The 23,915-nt window shown below is 46.5% G+C and overlaps 2 non-coding genes across 2 annotated transcripts; both read right to left on the reverse strand.

The window, feature by feature from the left end:
- Nucleotides 1–14,025: 14,025 nt before the first annotated feature.
- Nucleotides 14,026–14,097, reverse strand: TRNAE-UUC (transfer RNA glutamic acid (anticodon UUC)). Its single transcript has one exon. It is a non-coding gene; the product is annotated as a tRNA-Glu (tRNA).
- Nucleotides 14,098–20,921: 6,824 nt separating this feature from the next.
- On the reverse strand, nt 20,922–20,993 carry TRNAE-UUC (transfer RNA glutamic acid (anticodon UUC)). Its single transcript has one exon. It is a non-coding gene; the product is annotated as a tRNA-Glu (tRNA).
- Nucleotides 20,994–23,915: the final 2,922 nt, after the last annotated feature.

A 23,915-nucleotide genomic window follows, 5' to 3' on the forward strand; every position in this document is an offset into this window, starting at 1 on the left:
AATTCCACTATGGTTTGGAACTAGACAGAGCATACAGAATCCCAACCTTCAGCTCTCTGAACAAAAAAGGATCTCGGCCGATAATATGCAAACCACTCCGCTACCAACACACAGAAGTCATTCTAAACTTCGCCAGGAAGAACCACCACGTAATCTGGGATGACCAACGGATAAACTTCACACAGGACTACTCTAAAGAGACAGTTGACATACGGAAAGGCTTCCTACAACGGAGAGACAAATTGAGGGTGAAAAACATTCAATTCTCATTTGCAGGTCTGTCAAAGTTTAGGATTACAGAGAATGGCAGACCACACATCTTTACAAACCCTCAAGACCTCTCAAGACACCTGGAGGAGTCGCCCTCCCAGGAGATGGACCTATCTGGAGGTTCCTCCAACAAGCGGAAAACCTGATATCTTTTGAACTGCTCTCCTTTGTTCTGTGGCACTAATGGGAACCCTGTTATCCTCCATTATGTCATCCTCTCTTTGAACAGCTAAGCACACTCTCATGTTTATGCAATATGTTTACAATACTATGCAATTCTTGTTAACCCTTAGTGTATACAAATGTATTGATGTTCACCCTATACAAATCACCTTAATGTTCATTAGTGACTCTACAACTCATTCTGTTATACAATTCAACCACGCTCTTGTACGTTCTACGCTAACCCACACAGATCACATCTTTGATTTTACCATATGTGGCAACACACACCAAAGATAATGTCGTCTTCCCCTAAGTTCCTGTTGTTCACCCGACTCAAAACACCTTAACGATCACCCATGACTCTGCGAGTCTACCTGTTATACTCCGTATATATCTTCATGCACGTTCTACACTAACACTGCATAGGTCACACAGACCGAAAAAACAGTATTCATCTTCCTACTATTGACCACGTGTCGCAAAGTGTTTTTCCAGTCTGCAGTAGCACCTACCACTATATCATTACAAACTCTATTTCATAGTTAACTCACAAATGTTTCTCCTGATGTGACACTGTTTACTCAAATCACTCCGTGTTGCCTTTGAACGGACCTGCCATCGCAGCTCCTAGGTTCGAGTTTTTCAGGGGAGGGTGGGAGTGGAGGGAGGGATAGGGGAGGGGGACAGGGACGGGGGGGTATATGTAAAATTGATTGTTTCCTTTATGTTTTAATCCCATTTATATCTGCATGTTAACTCAAATGTCCCTGTAGTACCAGATGTAATCTACCTTGTACATTTGCTCAAGGTCAACTACCAATCATGCACCGCTGTGAGAAATACCCCACTAAGGCATAGCTTCACAACATGTTATGCACGTTTTAACCAATGTAATCTTTTCTGGGATGACACTTTCACTGGTATAACAACCGTAGAACTCACCACATATATAGAGACTTCAGACCCCTAGATGACACAACATAAAACCTTAGCAGAAAACCTTAATATTGTATCTCTGAATGTTAAAGGCTGCAATCACCTGGTAAAGCGCAGGAAAATCTTTGAGTTCTTAGCAAAAACTAAAGGAGATATAATTCTACTCCAAGGAACGAAACTCCCAGAAGAAGATGTAGGATTCATTAAATACATTTGGATCTCCCATATTTTATGCTCCCCGGCAGATCACAAGAAAAAAGGAGTGATCACCCTTATCTCCCAAAAATCTAACATCACCTCTATCTCACACACCCATGAGGACGATGGAAGGCTATTAGACACACACCTATAGAGAGGGGACGACCCCATCCATGTAGTCAAGATCTATGGGCCTAACACGATGACCCAGAATTCTGGGAAAAGGTCTCTATTACCCTTGAGAGCCTCCCCCAGGAAGACCTCACTGTTGTGGGCGGAGACTTCAACCTACCAATGGACCCGCGTATAGACCGGCAATCCAAATGCAAATACCAACCTTCCCGTTCACATGAGGTCCTCAAATTAATATGTTCCAAGGACTCATGGCGTCTTCAATACCTAGACATGAGGGACTACACATTTTATTCGGCGCCACACAATTCCTACTCTAGGATTGACTACCTCCTACTCTCAAGACTGTTCACACATCTAATACACGAGACTGATATAGCCCCCAAACTAGTTTCCGACCACTCCTGCATCAGCACTAAGAGTAGTAAGTTCATTATGTGTATGCTAAAAGTAGTAAGTGCATTCTGTGAATTCCAAAATAGTAGTAAGCTTAGGATTGAGTCTTAAGTTCATTCTGTGAATCGGGCCCTAAGCTTGCAGGTACCCACATCATCCTACCCCCAAAAAGATGGCACTTTAACAATGGCATACTCTCCGACCCAGAAAATAAATAAAAAATTGAAAACGTAATTAAAGAATACATTACAATGAATGACCTCTCTGACACAAGCACTCCCACCCTATGGGATGCACTTAAAGCGACCATTAGAGGAGTCATTATCGGTATGAAAGCGCAGATCAACAAAAAGCTAAACCTAGCACTTGAGTCGCTAGAAGAAGAAATCAAGTCACTTGAAGTTTCACACTCGGTGAACCTAGACAACATAGACACCCTGGACCAATTAATTAGGGGGGAATACGAATACAATAAAATAGTGAGCAAACGTGCTGGAGTGTGATAAATAAATTCAAGGCACTCAAGCTGTGTGAGGGAAAAAAGGCAGGGAAATTACTAGTGTCATACCTAAAACAGAAACAAAAACAATTCACTATTTCCTCGATCAAAGACTCCAAAAATGTTATCCAAACCAAATAAAATAAGATACTAAGTACATTCCATGCCTTGTACGAGGATCTATATAAAAATAAACAAACATTGAATCTGGAGGACTGCTCTAAATACCTAGAGTCACAGAACCTGCCAAAACTATCAGTTTCAGACAGTTCTGCGCTAGGGACTCCCATCTCTGAAAAAGAACTCTCAACTGCTATTAAATCCCATAAAGCCCTAGGCTCAGACGGCTTCTCGGCCACCTTTAAAAGGAGTTTCAAGAATCTCTAAGAAATACTCTACCAAATTATTCAACTCTATAGCCAAGGAGGGCAGTGTCTCCAACTCAATGAGTGAAGCCAATATTATTGTCATTCCGAAAGAGGGAAAAAACCTCCTCTTAACAAAAAATTATAGACCGATTTCACTCATCAACTTGGACTGCAAGATATATGCAAAAATTCTAGCCAACAGACTGAACGCTATCCTCCCAAAACTGATCAGTAACTCACAGGTGGGGTTCCTCAAATATCGCATGTCTAATGACAACACTAGATTACTGTGTCACATTCTAGAGAAAGCTAAGATAACGGCCACCCCCTCTATCGCCATTACCCTGGACGTAGAAAAAGCATTTGACAGGGTATCATGGTCATTCCTAAAGCAATGCCTGGTGTCTTTTAATCTTGGTGAATCATACATCAACATGGTGATGGCATTTTACTCTAACCCTACCGTTAATGGTACACTTTCGGATTCATTCCACTTAGAACAAGGCACCAGACAGGGTTGCCCTCTCTCTCCTGCACTATTCCTCTTAGCCTTAGAACCTCTAATCACAGATATCAAAACCAATGAAGAAATTAGGGGAGCAAAATTTGGAGAAACTTGTGTGAAACTAGCCGCATACGCGGACAATATCCTCATGGTTACAGAGAATCCGGGTGAGTCCATCAAGGCACTTATGACTACCATAGAAAGATACTCTATCCACTCCGGATATGTTAAACCGGGATAAGTCAGAAGTCAAACCGCTGAATATTCTCAGCTCTCGGGACATGCTAGGTGACTCTGGCCTCACATGGCAGCCAGGTTACATTAAGTACTTGGGGATTGAGTTCGGCAGCACAATACTAGAGACGCTCCAGCGTAACAAAGCCATCACACTAGAGAAAATTAAAACTCTCCTAGATGCATGGTCACCTAGATTTATAACATGGTGGGGAAGGATCGAGGCCATCAAGATGATGATTTCCCTACTAGTGAACTATCTAATTACTATGCTTCCCCTAGTGTTATCTGAAGAATTCCACCATAAATTAGACATCTTACTCTCGAAATTCTTATGGAAAGGGAGAAAAGCAAGAATTAGTCTGAAAAAACTCAGACTAGATAAATAATTGGGAGGGGTCATCTAGCTGACTTTAAGCTCTATCAGACAGCATTTTTGGCAAAACAAGTCTCTTACTGGCTGGGGCCACCGGCCAAATACACCCCTGTGTGGCTGGACATTGAGGAATCAATCCTTATGAACCTTACACCAGCGACCCTCATGACCACAAACCTGAATACGGTCATCTGCTCTAAATCCCTCTTCAAGAACACAAAGTCCGCCCTACTAAAGATCAACAAACATTTAGACGTTAGCGTTAAGCGATTTAACCTCCGATTATACTTGTTTAAAGCTTAGCCACCACAGAAGCCACATCCACAATAGTCTTATAATAAAACGACTTAAAAGTGGTCTCTGTTGACCAATCAGCTGCATTCATAATGTCTGTTAAGCTGACCCCTAAAAAGAAAGACATAGATGTCATAGCCCCTCGAGCTGAATGGGCTCCAAATTTTGATACATCAATGCGCTTCGTCCATGAGCCAGCGCACCCATCTTGACAAGGGGGCAGGAGTCACAGGCGACATGGCTTTTGCAGCGTAATTAGTAGTTGTCCCTTCATGTCTGAACAAAATTCAGCTCATAGTCTTTTACGTATTGCACAACACACAGTTTAGGGTTATTAGGAAAAGCTAAGATACCCAAGCGGTATTGCACTTAGTCCGCCTTGTGATAGCAAAAGTTACACCCTCTGGGGAAGACTTAAGTTTCGCTAGATCCAACGCTTGGACATCTGAGACTCGCTTGCATGACACCAGATAAAGCAACATGGTCAGTTTGGAAGACAGTGCTTTCTTGACAAATACTTATTGGAAGGCCAGGCTTCCAAGAATCTCAGGACGGTAGACACATCCCATAATTCTGAGTATTTTGGGCAAGGTGGTTTAACCAACCAGATACTCTTGAGCAGTTTACACACCAGGGGATGTTCTCCCATCGTTTTGCCCTCCACTGGCACGTGCCCTGCTGAGATTGCCGACCGGAAATTGTTTACCGTTTGGTAGATTAAACCCGAAGCAGCGATGGATGCAAAAAAGTTCACAATCAAAGAGACATGTGCCTTAGTGGGATCCACTTCCCATTGAGAGCACCAGCTACCCCACTGTTTCCAGACTGAGTATCGTTTGTGAGTGTTAGCTGACCCCGCTTCACTAATAAACCTGTCAGCGTCTCTTGAAAGGCCCTGAACATTCCATCTGTCCCTGAAACCCACCAAGCTACCAGAGGGAGTTGTCGCGTTTCTATCTATGAATGAGGGGCTTTTTGAGGGTCCAGCAACAGATTCCACTGTTGTGGAAGAAGGATCAGCACTGAACAAAGCATTTCCACAAGCATTGGGAACCATGCTAGCGTTCTCCAGACTGGGGTGACCACTATTAACTCCGATTGTTTACATTGGGTTTGTGCCAGAACTCTGAGAATCATCATGAACGGAGGAAAGGCATAGCACGGAGATGCTGGCCAGTTTTGCATAAACTCCGGATCTGGCTGCCAGCTGTAAAATGCTGGGAATTGTCTATTGAGATGTGATGCAAACAGGTCCAACTGTCAAGGGCCCCAAAGGTGGTTCAGTGACTGGAAAACCTGGGGATGGAGCCTACAGTCATGGAAGTCCAGCAGATGACGGGAGTGCCAATTGGCCACCTCATTGTTGCAGCCCGGAAGGTATTCCGCTACCATTGAAATTCTGTGCTGCAGAAATCCTTGGCGATCTCCGAAAGAATCCAGGACCTCGTCCCCCCTAGCTGGTTCATGTAACGTACCGCTGACACGTTGTCCATGCGAAGCAGGATACAACAGTCCGTCTTCCAAGGAGACAGCTAATCACAAGGGAGCCTGCCAGTAGCTCAAGACAATTGATATGCAATGAGAGATCCTCCTTTGACTAGCGCCGCCGGTGGAAATCTGCCTACAACGGGCTCCCCAACGACTGGCATCGGATTCAATCACTACTCCCGGGGTGGATCCAAAGAGGGCTCCGCCTTTCCAAGACTCCATGTGGTCCAGCTAACACGACATCTCCAACCCCACCACCTTGGAGAGAGGAATCTGTTTTCCAAGGCCTTTCCGGAGATGCTAAATCTTTAGCCTTTGGAGTGCCTGGTAGTGATGGGGGCCCAAGAAGATCGGTCGAATCGAGGAGGCCAGCAGTCCAACGACCCGGGCAACAGATCTCAATGACACACTCTGTTTGCTTAAAATCAACCTCAAATCTCTCTTGATGGACCTGACTTTCTGAGATGGAAGGAGGAGCTGGCAACTCCGGGAGTCGATATGAAATCCCCAAAACTAGATCGACTCGGATGGAACTAGAATTGACTGCTGTGGAGTCACAAGAAAACCCAGATTCTGCAATATACTATAATGACTATAATCATTACCATAACCCAGAAACCGAAGCTAGTTATACCAACAAGCAAAGTAAAATGGGGATGCACTTAACTGATTCTATTACAGGACCGGAGGCTTCAGATTATGCTTCTCAATCTTTACTGCAATAAACACAGCAGTCAATGAAAATGTATATTTTCATAAATAACAGTAAAACAAACTACATTTCCCATGAGTACACAAAAGCAGAGGCACGCCCCCATAGTCCATAAGAACCCCTTGCGTGCTCCCACCATCCTCTTTCTTTGCTGCTCACAGCAAGAGTTAAGTGCCCTTGTTTATTGTTTATTAGTCCCCTCACTCTGCTGTAGCATGGGGCAATTTATGATAGATTATTGTGCTATTATTCTAGGTTTTATTGCTTGCTTAGCTGATTACTTGCTATAGTGGCGCTATTTGTAGACTACTTGGTGCAATTGCATTGTTAATTTGGGGCATTCCTACGGAGCCCGTTGTCGCGCTCCGAGACGATCAGGGACTTCAGGCGCTTGCTGGCTTTTCGCCGGTTTTGTAAATGTCCCAATCGCGCTGCGAGCGCATCTAGTCACGGTCTCTGACCGGTAGGGAGCCGGTCGCAATCAACAGAGGAACCCGTTTTTCCGGTGGCGCTTCGGCACGAGTTGGGCATCCCTCATACGCCCTTCACGTTGTGGCCGGGTGGCTCACGGCCGACGCGCGCGCCCAAAACGCGACCAAATTGGGCTTGTTTTTGGTTGGTTTTGGTCGCGTTTGGGCTGCGCGCCTCGGCACGATCCCCAGACAGACTAAAAACGCATTTGCTCAGCGTTTCCACACCGGCAGGCTCCCTGTGTGATCGCCTCTTGTCTCAAGTGTGTAGAGGTCGTAAAATACGAGGCCATTGAGTGGGCACATGCTCTGGAAATACTTGGCCAAGGTCTCTGACCATACTGATTACAGCATTGCTGAGTGGGTTTGGGTAACGTGATAGAACTGTCAGTGTGCTGTGGGCTGACCCCCCCCCATTACCCCTCCTGAGTTGGGCAGTAGGGAACTGTCCCAGTGTATCTATACTCCGCATTTAGCACTATGGAGGAGTGGGCCCAGGACCCTGAGGAGTATTATGGAGGAGAGGAGGAAGTCGGAGAGGGACAGCAGGAGGCTGTGCTAGAGGACAATATTGTTGAGGCTTTGGATGCCTCAGTCCAGGATTCTGTGAACAAAGCCATGGAGACTAAGGTTCCTCAAACGGTGCAGCAGGCACTAGCTGTGGCCCTTCGCCCTATCAGGAAGCAACTAGAAGGGTTTGCCAAGCGTCATGGGTATGACAAACCGAAGAAACAGAAGAAGGAGCAAGCCCCTTCCACCGCCACTGCTTCACAGTCCCAAGATCAGTCCCAAGATAAGTGGCCGCACTCTCAACCACTAGCATCTTTGCCAGCGTCAGGTGCAGCGGACCACGCTTACTCAGGCGGGAAGGCGAAAGCTAAGCGCCTGGCTCCGGATACAGACACTACTACAACCAACACGGACACAGACACTGATACCTCGGAGGAACCCCCTCCTATGAAAAAGGCCAAAGTGGCCCCTAAGGCTGCGGCAGACAAGGTGAGCACTCCTTTCACTTTCGACCCATCAGACATTATGCACCCCCGGTCCTCGGAATGGATGCCACCCCCTGCAGTGTCTGAGTATCTTCATGACAATCTGCGGAAGAGCTTCTCTAGAGAAGTCCGCAATCGTTTGAAATCCGAATGTCCCCGTCCGGAACTGCCGGACAACGTGGCAGAAACTCCAGAAATTGATGCCAGCATGCTGACCTTTCTGAAAAAATTCTCGAAGGACCCGAAACGTGGGCTCAACCGTGCTTGGCGCGGTTGCCAAGATAAAATGCTTGACGCCGTGGGTCCCCTAGCAGAGATACTAGAGTTGGCTCTGGCGGCCAAGGAGGGTGCTTCACCAGTCGACCCGGACATTTTGGCAGGCTGGACTCAGCGCGCCATCTGCCTCCTAGGCAATGCAAATTGCGCGATATCAATGGAGAGACGCAAGTCCTTACTCCTTAGGATGGACAGCAATCTGGCGGAACTAGCTGAGGCGGAACCAGGCCCCCTGGCTGATGGTCACTTGTTCGGAGACCGGTTTGACAAAGATGTGTCCAAATACGTTGGAACATTCACTGCTTTGGACAAAGCTCAGAGTGGCATCAAACGAGCCCTTACCCAGGGTGTTTTCAACAGGGCCGGGCGAGGCGGGGGCCGCTCGTCAGGCTGGGGCTATCAACAAGGCTCTCAGAGAGGTGACTATGGCCGCGGAAGAGGAGAGTGGGATTCCACCCGCGGTGGTACCTTTTACCCGTCCCGCAGAGGCTTAAACAGGGGCCGTTTCCAATCGGGAAACAACAGGGCAAACTTCAAGTCCCAGCAAAAAACAGGTGAGTGTGACACATCTCTCTCAGTTTCCTCTGGGGGGTCGCACACGACATTGTCTTCCACAGTGGCAGACTCTGACTCAGGATGCTTGGGTTCTGCAGACTGTACAAGGGTTTCAGTTGGAATTTTATTCTCATCCGACACAAGTGTTCTCTCCCCCTGCTCTCCATTTTTCCCAACAAGATCACAGTTTCATAGAAAAGGAAATTGCAGACTTGCTGCAGAAACACGCGATTGTGCAATGCCAAGGCGGACCTCACGGTTTCTGCAGCAACGTCTTTATTGTTCAGAAAAAGGGAGGAGGCAACAGGTTAGTGCTCAACCTCAGAGACTTCAACCAGTATCTTACTTACAACCATTTCAAAATGGAAGGTATTCATCTGTTGGCAGATATGTTACAGGAAGGGGATTGGATGGTCCGGTTGGACCTCAAAGACGCGTATCTGTCCATACTAATTTTTCTTCCACACCGCAGGTTCCTGCAGTTCCTCTGGAACGGCCAGTGTTACGAATATTTGACTCTTCCTTTCGGGCTTTCCTCAGCTCCCTGTTGCTTCACCAAGGTGATGAAACCAGTGGTAGCTCACCTCAGAGAGAGGGGGGTCAGGCTTATAATGTACCTGGACGACATACTGATTCTGGCGCAAAGCCAGTCCACACTCAAGCAGCATTTAGACATGACGACATCGCTGCTTCAGAGCTAGGGGTTTGTTATCAATCAAAAGAAGTCGGTGATGCTGCCGTCACAGGTAATAGACTTCCTAGGGTTCACAATAGATTCCCAGGCAGCACAACTGTGTCTTCCTCAGGCGAAATTGAGAGACTTGAAGAAGGAAATTCTGAGGTTACTGGACAGCCAGACGGTTACACTCAGGGCGATTGCCAGAGTGGTGGGAATATTAGCCTCATCCATTTAAGCAATATTCCGGGCCCTCTTCATTACAGGGCAATGCAGCGCCTGAAGATCAAAAATCTTCAGAGAGGTCTGTCGCACACGGACTCCATTCCACTGTCGGAGGAGGTCCGAACCGAGTTACAGTGGCGGCTCGGACATGTGGAGGCCTGGAACGGCAGGGCGATCTTCGGATCACAGCGAGAGGTGGTAATCTAGTCGGACGCCAGCAGATGGGGCTGGGGCGCATGCTGCGGAGATATCTCCACAGGAGGCAGATGGTCAACGCAAGAGCTCGCTCTACACATAAACTGCTTAGAACTGCTCGCAGGATCGTTTGCGATCCTCACGTTATCCCCGAGGCAGACATCTTGTTGTATCCTACTGCGTTTGGACAATGTGTCCGCAGTGAGATATATCAACAAGTTGGGCGGCACAAGGTCGTCGCTTCTTGTTCAAATGGCCAAGGACTTTTGGCATTATTGCCTCGAGAATCAGATCTCGGTGATAGCGGAGTACATTCCGGGGCAATCCAATCAGGTAGCGGACTGGAATTCCAGGCACCTCAGGGACTACAGCGACTGGAAGCTGCTTCCCCAGGTCTTTCAGTGGTTACAGACAATTTGGGGTCCTTTTCAGATGGACCTATTCGCCTCCAGGCTGACCTACCAGATTCCCAGGTGTTTCAGCTGGAGGCCAGATCTGATTGCGTCTGCAACCGATGCCTTTCTCCAGGATTGGTCGCAGGGGATTCAGTATACCTTTACCCCGTTCTTGTTAATCCCCAGGGTAATGACACAGGTGATCAGACAACGGGCGGAAGTGGTCATGGTGACACCGTGGTGGACGTCTCAAGCTTGGTTTCCCAAGTTGTTGCAGTGGAGCTGCGATCGCCCACGGTTGCTGCCGGACCCGGAGTGGCTATTGCAGGGCCCTCGTCAGGAGCAGCATCCTCTGCTGTTGGAAGGCAGGCTAACCCTGATGGCATGGAGGCTTTCAGGGAGCAGTGGCACCTGCCAGGAGCTTCGAGCGAAACTTCAGAATTCATCAAGCAGGCATGGGCACCATCTACCAGGAAGCATTACTCCGCGGCCTGGAAGAACTGGGTGGATTGGTGCGTGGGAAGACAGGTGGATCCCGTGGGGGCAGAGCTACCCCACGTGTTAAACTTTTTGGCGAATAAGGCGGCTAGTGGCCTAGCCTATCGCTCGGTAAACAATTTCCGTTCAGCCATTTCTGCGTGGCATACCCAGATAGACGGGAAACCGGTAGGCATGCACCCAATGGTTTGTAAACTGCTGAAGGGGATTAGGGTAGCTAATCCCCCATACCCAAATATATAGGTTTGTGGGACGTTTCGTTAGTCATCTCTTTGTTCAACAGATGGCCTGATAATGCATTCTTATCCAGGAAGCAATTATCAGCAAAGTTGGCCATGTTACTTTGCCTATCAGCATACAGACGATCTTCGGACGTGAGAGCACTCGACGTTACAGGTAGAGTGTGTACCCCGGAAGGGGTTTCTTTTACTATTACAGGTCGTACCAAAACGATGTCAAGACACATTGATTATAATGCATTTCCAGACAATGAAAAAGTATGTGTAGTCAAATGTTTAAAAGCATATAAGGATTGTACAAAGGCCTTGAGGCCTCAGGGTTGTTCACAGTTCTTGATTGCTTTGCAAAAGCCGTGTAAACCTGTAGCGGCTGCCACAATTGCCAGATGGCTTTCGCTTCATAATGAAGGAAGCAGGTATTGATACGCAGATCTTTGGTGCTCATTCAGTGAGAGGCGCTATGGCGTCAAAGTCTTATGGTTTAGGATCTAGTATCCAAGACATTATGCGATGTGCAGATTGGTCTTCAGAATCAACGTTTAAGACGTTTTATTATAAGCCGGTGGGAGATATTACTTCTGTGGTTTTTAATGAGCGTTAAACTAGCATAATCTGAAGCCTACGGTCCTGTAATAGAATCAAAAATGTGCTAGCATTTGCGCCAAGAATTTTCAATTCTATTAAGGACACGGAGGCGAGGATTATCCCACCCGGCTTAATTTACAGTAAATAAGCTTGCCCACCCAGTTATACAGTGGTTACGGTGGTGTTGTTTCTTTTCTTTCAGGATCAGATAAGAAGTCTGATTGATCGACGACGGACGACAGGATGTTTGGCCTGAAACCTTGTTTCTTCCATGTTGGAGGAGTTATTCATTATTCAAGTTATCTTTGGACTTGGTTCGCCTCAAAGAAAGAGGATGATGGGAGCACGCAAGGGGTTCCTATGGACTATGGGGGCGTGCCTATACTCATGTGTACTCGTGGGAAATGTAGTTTGTTTTACTGTTATTTATGAAAATATACATTTTCATTGGCTGCTGTGTTTATTGCAGTAAAGATTGAGAAGCATAATCCTCGCCTCCGTGTCCTTAATAGAATTGAAAATTCTTGGCGCGAATGCTAGCAAATGTTTGACAGTGGAGCAGCAAAGAAAGTGGCACTGTCACCTCAGTCTGGGCTAATATAGGGATACTCTCTATGGTTGGTCATGTGACATTGGGGTGTTCATGGGAAATGTAATCTTTATTATTGTTTTCTTTTTATTGGCTACTGTGAAAAAAAACAGTGAAGAAATGAGAACAGGGGCGGCCTTAGGCATGTGCAAGGTGTGCACCTGCGCAGGGCCACCAAACCCCAGGGGCCACCACGCCAATATATATCCTTAATATAATAATCTTCTGAGGATGGATACATATTTGCTTGGCGGCCCCTGGCAGGGATTTGGCGACCTCCGGCTCTGTTCCACTTCCAAACACCCTGACCCGCCCTCTTCACTAACCTCAGCGCTCCGCCTCGCCCGGACCCCCTCTTCCGGGGCCCCCTACCTATGCTCCCTGCCCAGGGCCACCATAAGCCTAGAGACGCCCCTAATGAGAAGCATAATCGGAGCCTCCGGCCCTGACATAGAATTGTCCTATCTCTGTACCGTCTCTCTCACTACAGCCCTCCCACTGTGACATCTCTACAGCCGTGAACAGTGACGTCAATGCACAACTCCAGACAAGGGAGGAGAATCCGTGAGGGATGGCGGGTGTGGGCGGGAGGGAGGGTGTGTTTTGTCCTACCAAGATTTGGAGTCTCCTTTAAGAGCTGCAGCCTGAGTACCAAACTTTGTGGGGACTCTGAGCGAGCCTCTCGTAAAGCCAAGCGCTGTGCCACTGTGAAAGTGACGTTATAACGTACAGCGCTACTCATGCCAATGCAGGGTTTCAGAGCGCTTTACCTCACACACGCGCATTATATAGAGACAATGAATGATACCAGTGAGCATGTATGGAGAATGTTACATAAGACAATGACGAATACAAGGTGTAGGAGTCGTGCCATAAGCAGTATGTTTGAAGAGTGCTTGGTCTGGAGAAGCACAAACTCAGGATTTAAACACAGTAGTTGAGGTTGACTTTATTAATAAGAATATATATTAAACAAACAAAACATTTTTTGCAAACTTAACATGACGAAAGACTGAGAACGAACATGAGGATCTAGCTTGTGCCTTCCAATTTGCCTGCAGCTCTTTGATGCCAGTCCATAGCTCACTGTGCTATATGGGAAGGGTTGTAATTTATGAACCGAAAGTTCCAAAGCTATCGTTGTGACAATAGCAGTAACCCACTGAGCTATCCACATAAAGTATGATTCAGTGATTTGCACTTACACATGCTTATCCGCAGGCACATTAACCCTTTACTCTATGTATGATGGGTCAAAACTTTCACTAGATACATCTGAGCTCTTTCCAGCGGGCAGATTAATCACCGGAATTATCTGGAAATGTTTAATATTGCTTGAACATACAGGGTGCAGGGGAACTCTGACTCTGCTGCAGGTGCTTTTAAGCCTGCAAGATAATTAATAAAATAATACAGCGCACCTGGAGCATGGCGCCCAGTGCGGTGGCACCGGGCGCACGACCCTAACGCCAAACAGGTGTAGCCCAACAGTGAAAAAATGGAAAGGAACTGTGGCTTTGCAAGCACTATTGGCTTTGCAGGAAAGGAACAGGAGCTTTCTTGTGGTGACAGCCTGTAAGAGTGCAGCTTCCGTTTCACTGACCTGTCTATTAATAGCGCTCCCGACGAGGGTGGCAGAAAGCAGAGCTAGCAGGGGGGAAAAATGAAAGAAACTCTTTGGAAAAATAGGAGTTAGTGCAAGCTTTGTAGAGACTAGAAGAGAAATGCGCAAATATTTAATTAAAAAATGCACCTTCCCATACCGGGAGTCGAACCCGGGCCGCCTGGGTGAAAACCAGGAATCCTAACCGCTAGACCATATGGGAGATTGGCTTGGAAGACTTGTAACTGAAATCCTAACAGGGAAAGGTCAGAGAGCAGGGACAGAGTTTCAGGGTGGTCGGGGATGTCAACATGAAAATTAGAATCGCCTAATGGGAGAAAGTTTTCTTTAGCTTTAAGATGTTGTGCTAGTAGTTCTGTTAGAGATAGGGTAAATCCATTACTTGGCCCAGGCGGACGATAAATCAGAGCTCCTTTCTAATTTTCTTTGGAGCCTGGCTTTATCTTAAATATCATCACTTCCATCGATGGGCAGCAACTCTGTTCGATTATGGAGACTCTCAGGTTTTCTTTATATATTATGGCTATCCCGCCTTCGGTTTTAATTGGGCGGTCGAGCCTTAGGATTTTATATCCTACCGGAATTCCTAATGTTATTGCCGGGGTGGTATGCGGTTTTAACCAAGTTTCTGTTAAGAAGCAAATTTCAGACTAACAGTGTTTATAAGATCCCATATCTCAAGGTAGTGTTTGGGCAGAGAGTGTACATTAAGAAGAAAACGTTTCCATCCCTTAAACGCTGGTGTTTTCCTAACCGCGCATCCAATGGAAATGGCGGTATGAGATGCTTGAAATCTACACTGTATGCATGAAAAGGGACCTTCCGGGCATGGCCATTGATCACGGGCACAACACACACCCCCTGTGGTCGTAGGTTATGTAACGCTTGGGAAGTGTACCTGAGTCTGGAGCCCTCCGTAAGTACCATAGCAGATCTTGGCTTTGCAAGCACTATTGGCTTTGCAGGAAAGGAACAGGAGCTTTCTTGTGGTGACAGCCTGTAAGAGTGCAGCTCCGTTTCACTGACCTGTCTATTAATAGCGCTCCCGCTGAGGGTGGCAGAAACCAGAGCTGGCAGGGGGGAAAATGAAAGAAACTCATTGGAAAAGGAATATGCTACTTACCAGTATGCATCTGTTCTTGGCATAGAGGGCTGCAGAGTGGTACATTATGAATAGATCGCCATCTGGTGTTGGGCTCGGATGATTGCACTTTGTTTTTCTCTTGGAGAGTCTTTTGTATCTTGGTGACTCCTCCCTTGGTTGGTAGTGCGCATGGGCATCGGCTCCATCCTTAGATTGTTTTGCCATAGTAGGGTTAGATGGAGTAGTATAGTAGAATACAGATAAGAGTGCCCATGTAAGTGTATCTAAATAAGATAATGTTGGAACAGACACAGGTTTCCGGGGAGGCTGGGAGGGCATGTACCACTCTGCAGCCCTCTATGCCAAGAACAGATGCATACTGGTAAGTAGCATATTCCGTTCGAGGCATATGGGCTGCAGATGGTACATTATGAATAGACTATACAGCAGTTTTCTCCCTAGCGGTGGTCGCCCGTGTCTGTTGCAACTGTCTGAAACAATGTTTTTAGTACTGCTTGTCCCACTCTAGCTTGTTGTGTTGTGTGCACATCTACACAATAGTGCTTTGTGAAGGTATGCGGTGTAACCCAGGTAGCTGCTCTGCATATGTCATCTAGTGGAATGTTTCCCAAAAATGCCATAGATGCTCCTAGTTTATGTGTAGAGTGAGCTCTAGGAGGAACAGTTAATGTTCTCTTTGCCTTTAAGTAGCATATTTGAATGCATTTTACAATCCATCTGGCAATGCCCGCTTTGGAGATGGGATTGCCTTTATGTGTAGGAGAAAACGCAACAAATAGCTGTTTTGTCTTTCTGAAAGTTTGTGTTCTTTCTATATAGTACAATATGGCCCTTTTAACGTCCAGTGTATGTAGGGCTCTTTCAGCTACTGTTTGTGGTTTTGGAAAGAAAACCGGTAATTCCACTGACTGATTGATGTGGAATGCTGAAATAACCTTCGGTAAGAATTTTGGGTTTGTTCCAAGAACCACTTTATTTTGGTGTAGCTGCATAAATGGTTCTTGAATCGTAAAAGCCTGCAGTTCACTTACTCTTCTAAGTGACGTGATAGCTATGAGGAAGGCCACCTTCCATGTGAGGAATTGTATTTCACACCTATGCATCGGTTCAAAGGGTGGCCCCATTAGTCTGGTAAGCACTATGTTGAGATTCCAGACTGGGGAAGGTGGTCTTCTTGGTGGAATGACTCTTTTGAGTCCTTCCATGAAAGCTTTAATTGCTGGTACTTTAAACAGTGACAGATGTTGCCTGTTTTGTAGGTACGCCGCTATGGCTGCGAGATGAACTCTGATAGAGGTATATGCTAGGTTACATTGCTGTAGGTGTAATAGATAGCAAATGATTTGTTTAGTAGATGCGTCCAGAGGGTTGATGTGCTTACTGTTACAGTGTATAGCAAACCTCTTCCATTTTGCTGCATAGCATGCTCTGGTGGTAGGACGTCTTGCTTGTTTAATGATTTCCATGCATTCTGGTGGTAAATCTAAATACCCAAACTCTATGACCTCAGGAGCCAGATCGCTAGGTTCAGTTGTTTGGGATCTGGGTGCATTATTTCTCCATGGTTCTGTGTAAGATGCATGGGTAATAACCTTAGCTTTTGATGTGGTACTTGTGAGAGTTGTAGCAGCGTGGTGAACCACGGCTGTCTTGCCCACGTGGGTGCCACTAGTATCATTGTCATTGAGTGTTGCTGTAGTTTCCGAACCAGTAATGGAATTAGTGGTGGAGGAGGGAACGCGTAAGCAAATTTGTTGGACCAATTTATCCACAGTGCATTGCCCTGGGACCTTTGGTGTGGGTACCTGGATGCGAATTCTTTGCATTTTGCGTTCTGATGATTGGCAAACAGATCTATCTCTGGTTGCCCCCATTTTTGGAAGAATGGCTGTAGTATTTGGTCGTGCAGCTCCCATTCGTGTACTTGTTCTGACTGTCTGCTTAGGATGTCTGCTATTTGATTTTGAACTCCTGGTAGGTGTTCCGCTAACAGGTAGATCTTTTGAGGAATGGCCCATCTCCATATGTCCTGTGCTAGTCTGGACAGTTGGAGAGAGTGTGTCCCCCCCTGTTTTTGAATATAATACATTGCAGTCATGTTGTCTGTTCTGATCAGGACTGCTTTTCCTGCTATTTGTATTAGGAAAGCCTTTAGTGCTAGAAATATTGCTAATAGTTCTAGGTGGTTGATGTGCAGTTTCTTTTGCTGCACACTCCACTTCCCCTGTACTGTGTATCTGTCCATATGCGCTCCCCATCCGGAGAGCGATGCGTCCGCTGTTATCGTCACTTGTGGAATTGGCTCTAGGAACGACCGTCCCTTGGAAATGTTTTCTGTGTTCCACCACTTCAGAGAGCGATGCGTCCGGTCGTTTACCAACACCAGATCTGTAATCTGACCTTGAGCCTGATTCCACTGTGTCGCTAGACACTCTTGTAGTGGGCGCATTTGTAGTCTGGCATGTGGTATTAGCTGTATGCAGGAGGACATCATGCCTAATAGTTGCATAAACACTCGTGCTGGTAGTAAGTGTTGTGGTTGAAATCTTTGTATTAACCCGACCATTGTCTGTACTCTGATTGGGTTGGGGTATGCTATTGCCTTCTCTGTGTCTACTGTAGCCCCCAGGTATTGCTGAATCTGGTTTGGTTGCAGGTGTGATTTTTTGTAGTTCACCGTGAACCCTAGGTGGTGCAGCAATTGGATTGTCTTCTGTGTGTTGTGAAGACATTCTTCCTTTGACTTGGCCTTTATTAGCCAATCGTCCAAGTATGGGAAGACATGTATTTGTTGTCTTCTTAGGTGTGCTGCCACCACAGCTAGACATTTTGTGAAAACTCTTGGTGCTGTTGTGACACCGAACGGAAGGACTTTGAACTGATAGTGTTGTCCTTCTAACACAAACCTTAGGTATTTCCTGTGGGCTTTGTGAATTGGGATATGAAAGTAAGCGTCTTTTAGATCCAGTGTAGAAAGAAAGTCCCCTTTCTTCAGTAAAGGGAGTACTTGTTGGAGCGTGACCATGTGGAAGTGCTCCGAATTTATGTACGCATTGAGAGGTCTGAGGTCTAATATCGGTCTTAGTGACCCGTCCTTTTTGGGGATCAGGAAGTATAGAGAGTATACTCCCGTTCCTTGTTGATCCTTTGGGACCTTCTCTATTGCATGCTTTTGTAGAAGTGCTAGAACTTCTTCTCTTAACAATGTTAGATGATCTTGACTCATTGGACGCTGTTTGGGGGGGATGTTTGGTGGGGTAGCTGTGAGTTCTAGGCAATAACCATGTTGGATAATTTGTCTCACCCACTTGTCTGACGTGATGTTTTCCCAGACAGGTAGGAACTGTGATAGACGTCCCTCGACTGGTGTTATGTTGTCTGGGGGGAGTTCTATGAAGTCACTGTTTTGGTGTTGAGGCGTTGCGGTTGTTATTATTTCCGCGGCCTCTACCCTTATTGTTGTTACCTCTGTAACTCCCTCTTGAATTACCTCTGGGTGATGTTGGTGTGAAAGATGTGGTTTGCTGATTTGTTCCTGTGTTCTTTGAGCCCCCTCTATAGGTGGATCTACGAAAGGAACCTCTGTGTGTTGGCTGTTGCAATGCTCCCATTGACTTAGCCGTTTCCGTATCTTTCTTCATTTTTTCTAATGTCTCGTCTGTGCTTGAACCAAACAATGTTTTTTGATCAAATGGTTTGTTCAGTAGGGCCGTTTGTACTTCTTGTTTGAATCCTGAGATTCTAAGCCATGCATGTCTTCTTAGCATGACACTCGTGTTAACAGACCTTGCTGCAGTGTCTGCTGCGTCTAATGCACACTTAATGGAAGTATTGGTTATTATTTTACCTTCCTGTATTAATTGATCTGCCTTTTTCTGGTGTTCTTTTGGGAGATGTATGAGAAGTTTCTCTAACTCATCGTAATGTGCTCTGTCATACCGTGCGAGTAGTGCTTGTGTATTTGCTATACGCCAGCTATTCGCTGCCTGTGATGCTACTCTTTTGCCTGATGCATCTATCAGCTTTGATTCTTTATCTGGTGGAGGTGCCTCTCCTGTAGATAATGAGTTTGCTCTTTTACGAGCGTTTGAGACCACCAGCGAGTCTAGAGGTACATGTCCTTTAATAAAAATTGGGTCCTTTGGAGCCGCTTTGTATTTTTTATCAATTCTTGGGTTTAGCACCCTGGCTCTCACTGGGTTTTCGAATATTTCCTCTGTGTGAGTAAGAAGACCCTTTAACATAGGAAGAGTACCTGATGTTCTCTGTGCATTAGGTAGAGTCTCTAACAAGAAATCTTCTATTTGAGGTTCTGTATGCATGTCTAACTTGTGATATTTTGCTGCCCTATTAATTAGCTGCACAAAGCCTGTGTTATCATCAGGTGGTGAAGGCTTTGAGGGATATAGTTCTGGGTCATTGTCCTCATCTGACCCTACATCATAATTTTCCCATGGGTCCTCCTCATCTGGGATGGTTTCATCATCCCCCTGAGGTTCTCCCTCCCCTAGATCACTGTCTACATCTGACTGAGGTGTAGCTGGTCTTGGTGTGGAAGGTGTAGGAATATTTGGCCTATTGTGAGGAATAGGAGAAGAGGGTGTGACCCTAGGACGAGGAGAAGCAGGAGGAGTTATATTAGTCCCCATTGTTCTCTTCTTTGGAGGAAGAGGTCTATCTTCTGATTGTTCACTCTTTCTCTTCTTTGTGACCACTTTCCCAGTTTGTGGATCAATAAACAAGATCTTTTGTTTTGGATCTGTCTGTTGCTCCTGAATCGGTACCGAAGGTGCTGGTTCCGAGAGGTGCTTTTGTTTTCGATCGTCAGATCTTGTTGTTTTCGGCACCGAATGTTTGCTCGATTCCGACTTTCTTGGTATCGAGTGTCTTTTGGGCGATAAGGAATATTTATGTTTCGACATGGAATGTTTCGGTACCGAGCTCTCCTTTGCATGTAGCCTCGGTGTCGAAGTCGATGTCGCCCTTTTGTCGGATCCGACATGGTGGGAGTCCGAGTGTTTCGGTTTCACTTTCGGTTTCGTTGCCGGGCCCGAGGGCGGGGCGTCGGAAACTTTTTTCAGCGGTTTGACCGGGCCCGAGGGCGGGGTCGTTACCGCACGGGGTCGATTTTTCGGTAAGGGGACGTCGTCACTCACTGTTTGTTGATCGATGAGTTCCTCAGTCTCCGACTGGTCCCCTTCCGACCCCGACTGTTCTTCTTCTTCTTCCTCGATTTCGATTTGGTCGTCTCCGAACAACTCCGGGATCGCTTCCGCCTGCATTCTGGAAACCTCGTGTCTTCGAGCTCGACGATTTCCAATCGTTAGCTTGGAGGAGAATGCTGCGCAGGCTTCGCAGTCCCTGGATTCGTGTTCCGGCGACAGACAGAGGTTGCACACCTCGTGTAGGTCCTTGTGTGGGAACTTAGCACCACACTTTGGACATTTTTTGAATGGAGTCCTTTCCATGGACTCCGGGCTTGACTGCGCCGAGAAAGGCCTCCTGTTCTTCGACGTAGATCCAAGTTTTTCTCTTTGATTTTTAATTTGCAACGCGTCGGAATGGAAATGAACGCGTTCGATAACAATACAGTCGAATTGGAAAGGGAATACGCGGCGATAAATCACTTATTTCCGAAGTTGATCTGGAGCGTCTCGATCCTCATCCGAACCCGATGGCGGAAAAAAACAATCTAAGGATGGAGCCGATGCCCATGCGCACTACCAACCAAGGGAGGAGTCACCAAGATACAAAAGACTCTCCAAGAGAAAAACAAAGTGCAATCATCCGAGCCCAACACCAGATGGCGATCTATTCATAATGTACCATCTGCAGCCCATATGCCTCGAACATAGGAGTTAGTGCAAGCTTTGTAGAGACTAGAAGAGAAATGCGCAAATATTTAATACAAAAAATGCACCTTCCCATACCGGGAGTCGAACCCGGGCCACCTGGGTGAAAACCAGGAATCCTAACCGCTAGACCATATGGGAGCTTGGCTTTGAGGATTTGTAACTGAAATCCTAACAGGGAAAGGTCAGAGAGCAGGGACAGAGTTTCAGGGTGGTCGGGGATGTCAACATGAAAATTAAAATCGCCTAATAGGAGAAAGTTTTCTTTATCTTTAAGATGTTGTGCTAGTAGTTCTGTTAGAGATAGGGTAAATCCATTACTTGGCCCAGGCAGACGATAAATCAGAGCTCCTTTCTAATTTTCTTTGGAGCCTGACTTTATCTTAAATATCATCACTTCCATCGAAGGGCAGCAACTCTGTTCGATTATGGAGACTCTCAGGTTTTCTTTATATATTATGGCTATTCCGCCTCCGGTTTTAATTGGGCGGTCGAGCCATAGGATTTTATATCCTACCGGAATTCCTAATGTTATTGCCGGGGTGGTATGCGGTTTTAACCAAGTTTCTGTTAAGAAACAAATTTCAGGACTAACAGTGTTTATAAGATCCCATATCTCAAGGTAGTGTTTGGGCAGTGAGCGTATATTAAGAAGAAAACTTTTCCATCCCTTAAGCGCTGGCGTTTTCCTAACCGCGCATCCAATGGAAATGGCGGTATGAGATGCTTGAAATCTACACTGTATGCATGAAAAGGGGCCTTCCGGGCATGGCCATTGATCACGGGCACAACCCACACCCCCTGTGGTCGTAGGTTATGTAACGCTTGGGAAGTGTACCTGAGTCTGGAGCCCTCCGTAAATTCCGTAGCAGATCAGACAGAGTATATAGCCCTTAGCCCCGTCCAGTCGCGGACGGGTGCAGACGGGCAACTCTTTGGCTACTCTTCGGCGTAGCTTCGGCTCCCCTGCGCGCAACCGCTGCGCGCTCAGGAGGGGGCGAGGGCTAAATAGCCCATAGAAAAGCAGGCACTTGAGCGCTAACCGCTCCAGCAATCACCCCACAAGAAGTGCCTGGCTCTCCCTGACCCGCCCTCCGCGCAACGCTACTAGCTACCACGTCGGACCGGGGTGGGCAGGAGTGTAAATCGAGCCCAGGCTTTCTTTTCTGACCAGAGGTGTCGTCCTCCCCCTATTGATTCAGGACTGAGGAGAAGTAGCAGAGGTAGCGCTAAGTACTTGGCTATCACAGGAAATTTAGTGTTTTAAAATGTGTGCTGACACAGAGAATTTGATTTTTTTAAATGTGTGCATTTCACAAATAAAATCCGTTTTTTAAATCAACAGCAGCATTTTTAAATCAACAGCAAAACAGCATTTAAAAGCTAGCAATTCTCTCAACACAGCAGCTTAGGCACAGCGCAAGGCACAGTTCTGATACCTCTAGCGAGCAAGCGGATCGGGATGACTCTTCCACCGTCACCCTACCGCAGCTCGCAGGTGTAAAGTCTCCGCCTAAATCGCCCAGAGAAAAGCAGGCACTAGAGCGCTAACCGCTCCAGTAATCACCCCACAGGAAGTGCCTGGCTCTCACCCACTGCAGTTGTAAGGTGTCAGCAGGAGCCTGGACCGAGCAGCTGGGATTTAGAGCAAGAAAAACGCTGCTCCTGTGCTCTGTCAAGCCCAAAGGATTGTTAATACCAGGCAAAATGGCCACCAAGCATGCGCGATGCCGGCCGCTCATCAGCACAGAAAGAGGACTGCACATCAGGTCAATGCGTGTCCTCGCTTCCTTTTACTCCCTCCCCACTGACACACAACATGGGTGCCAGACGCCCAATCAGGGAGGCAGAGCGCTCCCAGAGCATGTGCTCGACTAGGCGATCCGTAAGCTTGAAGGACAAATACTTGCAATCACGCAATCAGTGACAATTACCAAGCGCAGAAAAAACACACTTGTAAAAGCGGCAAAAACTACAGCTTCCAGATGCAAAGCAACTCAGGAGCGATAAATACAATTGGCAAATAACAATAAATGACTATAATCATTACCATAACCCAGAAACCAAAGCTAGTTATACCAACAAGCACTAATGCACTAATCTACCTCTTCTGGAGACTCAGCCCCCAGTCCCACAGATTTGGTCAGATCATTTCTTGGTCCCCTTTCACATCAAGCTCTCAAAGCCCCAACCTCCAGTCAAATTCACTCACAATTTAGGGAACCAAGTTAACTGGACACGAGTAGAGGCTAACTTGAAGCTGAACCCTATCGCTGCGCCACTTATTTCCTTCACGCCTGGCGATGCTGCCCATCATAAGTGGATGCAACAGGAGATTAAGGACAGACTTCCACAGATTCGCCGGCAAGGTAAAGGGAAGAAAGGGAAGATTAATTCCCCTTGGTTTTCACCTGAACTAGCAAAACTGCATCTATTATGCAGAAAAAAAGAACGTAACTGGCGAAAAACTTACGACCTGACAGATAGAAGCCTGTATACTCAGCAGAGAAAAATTTACCTCACGGCAATCAAAAGAGCTAAGAAGGATTTTTATATTAAGGCTATTAACACAGCCAAACAAAAGCAAAAAAAGCTTTTTTCCATCGTCAAGTCCTTCACCCATTCTAGGGCCCTACAACCAGAAATGTCTTTGTCTCTAGAATTCTGCAATCAGATTGCGGACTTCTTTGAAGAAAAGATTTCACAAATACAAAAGGACTTTCAAGCTCCTTGTCAAGCTTTGTGTGTTACTTTACCGGATTGTGGAAAGAATCTGAAGGGCTGTTTCAGCACCTTCCCTCCGGTTACGCTTCTTCAGACACGTGAGGCAATTATGTCATGCAAATCTGGTGCCCCCTCAGATTCATGTCCTCCAAGAATCCTTCACCAAGTAATTGAGGTGGTTAGCGTGCCTAGCGAGTGGAAGCACGCAATCCTGAGACCTCTAATGAAAAAGGCAAATAAATCCCCTACAGACCTTGCTAATTTGCGCCCGATTTCACTCCTCCCGGTTCTAGGAAAGATCACTGAACAAATGGTCCATAAAGAATTAAAAAATGATGT

Source organism: Lissotriton vulgaris, chromosome 1_1, assembly GCF_964263255.1.
Source record: "Lissotriton vulgaris chromosome 1_1, aLisVul1.2, whole genome shotgun sequence".
In the NCBI taxonomy this organism is placed as follows: Eukaryota; Metazoa; Chordata; class Amphibia; order Caudata; family Salamandridae; genus Lissotriton; species Lissotriton vulgaris.